The sequence below is a fragment of the Carlito syrichta genome, unplaced genomic scaffold (genome assembly GCF_000164805.1).
Source record: "Carlito syrichta isolate Samal-C Ts95f unplaced genomic scaffold, Tarsius_syrichta-2.0.1 Scaffold314760, whole genome shotgun sequence".
NCBI lineage: Eukaryota > Metazoa > Chordata > Mammalia > Primates > Tarsiidae > Carlito > Carlito syrichta.
Genome location: NW_007258856.1, coordinates 33358 through 39757, shown reverse-complemented (window position 1 = coordinate 39757; position 6400 = coordinate 33358). Strand labels below are relative to the sequence as shown.

Below are 6400 nucleotides of genomic sequence, written 5' to 3'. Positions count from 1 at the left end.
AGAGAATGAGGTCTCGCTGCCCAGGCGGGTCTCAAACCCGCAAGGCTCAGGCAATTCCACTCACCTCAGCCTCCCAAAGGCGCGGGATTACAGGCTGAGCCACCGAGCCCGGCTGGTTTTCTGTTTTGACTGTGGGGCAAAGATCCTGGAAGTGGTTAAAAAGAATGAGCATAGGTATTAGGACTGAAGTTACTTCAGAAAACTGAAGCTAGTCTGTCTCTCTTTGTTCTTGAAAATAGTCTCTGCTCTTCCCTCATGTATCTGTTTCTCCTTCCCCAACCATCTTCTTTACCTCCTCTTCCTTTTCAATTTAAGATTGTACTGAAGTATGCTTTCTTTAATCTGTTGCATTTATTCATTAACTGAACAAACATGTTTTAAGTACCCACTATGTACCAGATACATGCAGGAAAACAGAGATGAGTGAAATAGACACCGTCCCCACCATCATAGGGCTTCAGTCTAGTGAGGAAGATAGGCTATCAAATAAGCAATTGCAATCTGTAAAATGCAGCTTACAAAACATGCATAGCATGCTTCTTTTCGGTTAATTAAAAAAATTAAAATGGTATTCATTAAGTAGACATTTTCAGTCAGGTGACTTATAGTGTTCAATGTCTCTAAAACAAAACTAGGCTGTTTTTATAGTCACAAGGCTCCTGATTATTTTGTTTATTTGGGGTCAATGGTTCTAGATTGGAGGAAAGGAAGTTGACTACTTTGTGCTTATATGATACAAGATAAAACACAAAAATTTGTAAAAATACAAATTTACATTGTAGTAATAAAGTCTTGCTGGACTTGACAGCTAATGCCTGTACTTACAGCATTTTGGGGGGCAGAGGCAAGAGGATTGCCTGAGTCCAGGGGTTGGAGATTAGCCTGGGTGCTGGCAAGGCCTCATCTCTACAATACATCAAAAAATTAGCCAGGCATGCCTGTGGTTCCAGCTACTTGGAAGGCTGAGGTGGAAGGATCACCTGGGTCCAGCAGGTCGAGGCTGCAGTGGCTATGAACATGCCACTGCACTCCAACCTAGGCAACAGAGTAAGACTCTGACTCAATAAATAAATAAATATTAAATAAAATCTTAACTTGCTTCTTATCTCCTTTCTAAAAACTCTAAATGATTGGCTGAATCTTTAGATTCTTTCTCACTCCAGTTTCCATTCCCTGAATTTCACTTTCCTTTTCTCAAAACTGTTTATTTCCATTTTTTTCACAGGAATGGTGACAATTGATCCATTTCCCATGACAAGTATATTTTACGATATTCACAGTGAAAAGTCTGGAAGGATATAAAATGTTGTTATGGCTAAGTAAATTAGACAAGGATTAGTAGCAAGAGGAAATTTCAAGAAAAGTAACAGTTAAGTCGTTTAAAAAAAAAACAAAAAACTTCTTTTAACTGGCAAGGAACGCAACAGTGTAACCACACTAGTCGTAATGTTTCCTGAGATGGATTATATGTACTTTCAACATAAACTCACTTCCTGATCATGAGTTATGTGATACCCTTGGGATAACTTATCTTTGTCATTTTAGCACCTTGCTTACAGCCAGTGGCTCAATAAACATTAGTTCTACTTAACAGCACTGTAAATTGCACAACAAACATCTATTGAACATTTTATGGGCAATTTTTAAGAAATCACCAGAACACAGTAGCCGTGAGTGTGCCACTGCACTCTAGCCTAGGCAAAACAGTAAGACTCCAACTCAAAAAAATAAAACCAGAACAAATCCCCAAACAAGAGAGAAAGCCTTCTATAATGAATTAAGGGATAAAAGTAAAAACAGAAACAGTTTATTAGGTGAAGGTTATTTCCCTCTATAAATAATCCAGACTTAAAGCTCTGCCATGGCAAATTCCCGCAGCTGTATGAGTGGTTATCACTGCTCACAGATCTCAGAGATGATAAAGATCCAAGATGTGGCAGAGACTTCTGCTTGCCTGCTGATAGCCACATCTTCCCTCCCTCCTCAGTAACAAGAGCCCAATTTCCTTGAGGGCATCCAAGCATCCAGCTACATTCCTCTGCTACCTTGTAGCCTTAGCTTTGGTTCAGTAATTCTTTGGAGAAAACGCAGGCATCCCTCTTTGCCTCCACCTTGCTGCCTGGAACTTAGTTGTGATAGTTAGAGCTCTGGCGGCTCTCTTGAGCTATGGGCACTAGGGCCGTACCTTAGGGATAGCAAATCAAAGAATGGAAAGAAGCTTAGGTCTCTGATGACTTTATAAAGCCACTATATCTACTCTAGACTGCCTACTGCAAGAATTATTTTATATAAGAAAATAAATATTGCATATTTAAACCATCAAGTCTGGTTTTGGTTTTGTTGTTATTGTTGTTCTTTTCCTTTCTTGTATCATGTAGTGTGGTAGTAGTTGTTTTTTTTCCTTTTTTGTAACCAAATGCAATTGTTAACTGAGCACTTACCTTTAGGCAGGAAAAAAATGTGTATCTCTTCTTTTTACAGCTGAGGCAACCAAGATCCAGAAAGGTAAGATGACTTGCACAATACCAAGTGAGTGAAGAGATGGGTCCTGGCTCTTAGACTAATGTTTTGTTTTGTTTTTACTGGAAACTGACTTTTAACCAGTTCTAAATGCAAAAAAAAAGAAAGACATAAAATTTAGCCTTAGTAGAGTGGTAATGGCACATGATAGTGTACGTATTTGTCACATAAAGTAAAAAGGTAACAAATTTTTATGGTGTAGAAGGAAACTAAGTTACATCATATTCCAGTGGGGAAGAGAGATAAATGAAATAAACATAATAAAAGACTAGAATAACCAAAGATATGGATTTATTATGCCCGAGTTTTACCATATTGCCCCTCTCTTAAATAATTAAAAGAAATTCAAAGTAACAGCTTATTTTTCTCATGCCTATAGCCCAAGCACTTTGGGAGGCAGAGGCAAGAGGATTGATTGCCTGAGTCCAGGGATTCGAGACCAGCTTGGGCAACTTGGCGAGACCATGTCTCTACAATAAAACAAAAAGTTAGCCAGGCATGGTGGCGTGCGCCTGTAGTTCCAGCTACTTGGAAGGCTGAGGTGGAAGGATTGCCTGAGCCCAGCAGGTCGAGGCTGTGGTAGCCATGAGTGTGCCACTGCACTGCAGCCTGAGAGAGAAAGATTGCTTTCACAAAACTTTTATTAGAGTACATTGTTTTTGTTTTTGAGTTAGAGTCTCACTCTGTCACCCAGATTGGGCTCGGGCAATCCACCCGCCTCAGCCTCCCAAAGTGCTGGGATTACAGGTGCCAAGCCCGGCCAGAGTACACTGTTATAATATTCTATTTTATTATGTTATTGTTAATCTCTTACTGTGTCTAATATATAAATTAAGGTTTATCATAGGTATGCATATGTAGCAAGAAACATCATGCATACAGAGCCTGGTGCTATCTGTGGTTTCAGGCATCCACCGAGGGTCTTGGAATGGATCCCCCCAGGATAAGTGAGGGCTACTGTACTCTAATACAGCTCCTCTTTTTATAAAAGGCTATAAATGCAGAAGAAAGTTAACTGAATGGCCAGGATGATTTGGCAGAAGCAGAATTGGAATCTGGCCATGAAATCCTTAATATATTTTTCACCACATTGTGGTTTTCAAAAACTTTTAGACTGCAAGTCATTAAAGTGATTGAGACTTTTCCTTGGATAAGTTATTTGAAATTGTTAGGGGCCTGCTTTTAAATTCTGTCAAGGTCTCGCTCTGTGGCCCTTGCTGGAGTGCAGGAGCATGATCATTGCTCACCGCAGCTTCAACCCCTGGGATCAGGCAACCTTTCCACCTCAGCTTCATGAGTAGTTGGGGCTACAGGTGCATGTCACCATGCCTGGATACTTTTTTGATTATTTTGTAGAGATGAGGTCTTGCCATGTTATCTAGCCTGGTCTTGAACTCCTTGGGTTCGAGCAATCTATCTGCCTTGGCATCCCAAAGTACTGGGATTACAGGTGTGAGCCACCAGACCCAGTCCAGGATTATTTTCAATACATTTTAAAATCCTACACTTGATTCTTCTACCAACCCAATACTCAAAAAGGTATTTTGTACACTGCAGCCATCAAAAGGGTCCTTAGGCCATGGAAAGCAAAGTCAGTGGTAGTCTAATTAATACAATATTAGCTTAGCAGGTCGACGGAGATTCACAACATATTCCAAAACAAAAAGACACTAAAAATGATCATGTTACTAATAGTCCATAGAAGTGCCCATAATTAATATCTAGTGTTTTGAAAAGTGCCCTAATTGCCTTAAATGTGCATTTCATTTCAACTGATATTTACCAAGCACAAGCCAACTTGGCAAAAAGCACGCTGCCACGGGGTGCAGTGGCTCACACTTGTAATCCCAGGACATGGGGAGACAAAGGCAAGAGCATTGCCTGAGCCCATGAGTTCGAGACCAGCCTGGGCAACTTGGTGAAACCTCATTTCTACAATAAAGTTTAAATATTAGCCAAGCATGGTAGCGCATGCCTGTGGTTCCAGCTACTTGGAAGACTGAGGTGGAAGGATCACCTGAGCCCAGCAGGTTGAGGCTGCAGGGGTCGTGAGTGTGCCTCTGCACTCCAACCTGGGTAACAGAGTGAGACTCCAACTCAGAAAAAAAAAAGCATGCCACAGGGGTATATACAAAATGTGTGATATGAGCAATAACTACCTTGAGAGAAGAAAGGTAAACACCACACACGTTCAATTCTTGGAAGATGGGTAAAACTCACATAGAGAAAGCGTGAGTAGCCACAGGAAGACAGAAATGAATTTTTGCCTTCTGCTAGAAAGTTAGATCAAATCACAGAGTTTGAGGACCAAGATGGGACATAGAAATTTCCATGATGCCGGACTCGGTGGCTCAGCCTGTAATCCCACGCCTTTGGGAGGCTGAGGTGAGTGGATTGCCTGAGCCCGCGGGTTTGAGACCCGCCTGGGCAACTTGGCGAGACCTCATCTCTACAATAAATCAAAAAATTATTAGCCGGGCGTGGTAGCACGTGCCTGTAGTTCCAGCTACTTGGAAGGCTGAAGCGGAAGGATCGCCGGAGCCCAGCAGGTCGAGGCTGCGGTGGCCGGGAGCGACCACTGCACTCCAGTCTGGGTGACAGAGTGAGACTCCAACTCAAAAAAAAAAAGAAAAAAAGACATTTCCATGTTCACCCTAATCATGAGAGTGATATTGAGACTTCATTTCTAATTCTTTTTATTTTTTGTTTGTTTATTTATTTATTTATTTTGAGTCGGAGTCTTACTCTGTCGCCCAGAGTGGAGTGCAGTGGCCCCTCCCGGCCACCGCAGTCTCGACTTGCTGGGTTCTGGTGATCCTTCCGCCTCAGCCTTCCAAGTAGCAGGAACTACAGGCATGCGCTACCACGCCTGGCTGATTTTTTGATTTGTTGTAGAGATGAGGTCTTGCTGCCCAGGCGGGTCTCGAACTCGCGGGCTCAGGCAATCCACTCACCTCAGCCTCCCAACAGCGCGGGATTACAGGCTGAGCCACCGAGCCCGGCTTCATTTCTAATTCTAAATTTCCATAATTTTATTTTAATTTTGAGCATATTAACTAAGGAACATTTGTTGAAATATCTGTTTAACATTTGTTAAGACTGTTCAAGGTTCAAAAAACAATTCTTTTCCTTAAAGCAACTAGCTCATCAATTCTTTAAACTTTCCTCTGGGAAAGTCCACAATCTCCTTCAAATAAAACTGACTATATTTGCATTTAACACCTTCCCCCTTTTTTGAATCAAGTAAATATTTTAGTGTTCATATTCGTGCATGGACTTGGCAGAGCCTTTAATACAAGCCTTAGATGGTAGCACCTGCTCATTCAATTGTGTAAAACGTACATTATTCAATTTAGGAGCTTAGTGGACACAGAATTTCAAGGGGTTTTGCCTCCCCAAAATCAGAATAATGCTTCACGTTCATTCTCGCTCCCTCATATTCGCTCCTTCTCTCTCCCTCTCCTCCTCTCTCATAATGTAAAATCATTGCCATTTAGGACCGTTGCCATCACCAACCACAATAACCACATTGGCTCAGAGTTATCACTTAGCAGGTGCAACGAGCAAGTACTCTCTCATCTCCTGAAACCAGAAGGGCTCATCTCGCAACTAATTTGCCACTTAAAAGAAAAGGATACTCTCACTGCCACGAACTTTCTCCGAAGTGTCAGGGGCTGCCGGCTTCACGGGACCCGCAGGGAGGCAGGACTCCCGGGCCTAGTTTCGCTCCGCGGCGCGGGGGACCACCAGCCGGGCACTGGTGGGCACACCCTCCTCACTGGTGGGCGCCTCCCTCGCCCAGCGACCCGCCAAGCCCAGGCTGGACTCGGTCCCCACCTGTCCCCGCCAGGACCCAGCCACCCTCCCCGACTCCGAAAAA

At 42.7% G+C, this 6400-nt stretch overlaps 1 protein-coding gene across 2 annotated transcripts in view; it reads right to left on the bottom strand.

The window, feature by feature from the left end:
* The window catches only part of NUCB2 (nucleobindin 2), a 49367-nt gene extending 46759 nt beyond the window's left edge, over positions 1-2608 (bottom strand). For both annotated transcript variants that reach the window (XM_008071831.1, XM_021719481.1), the window contains exon 1: positions 2442-2608. The gene's annotated coding sequence lies outside the window, so the exon portion shown is untranslated. The remainder of the gene's footprint in view (positions 1-2441) is intronic.
* Between the last annotated feature and the right edge of the window lie 3792 nt (positions 2609-6400).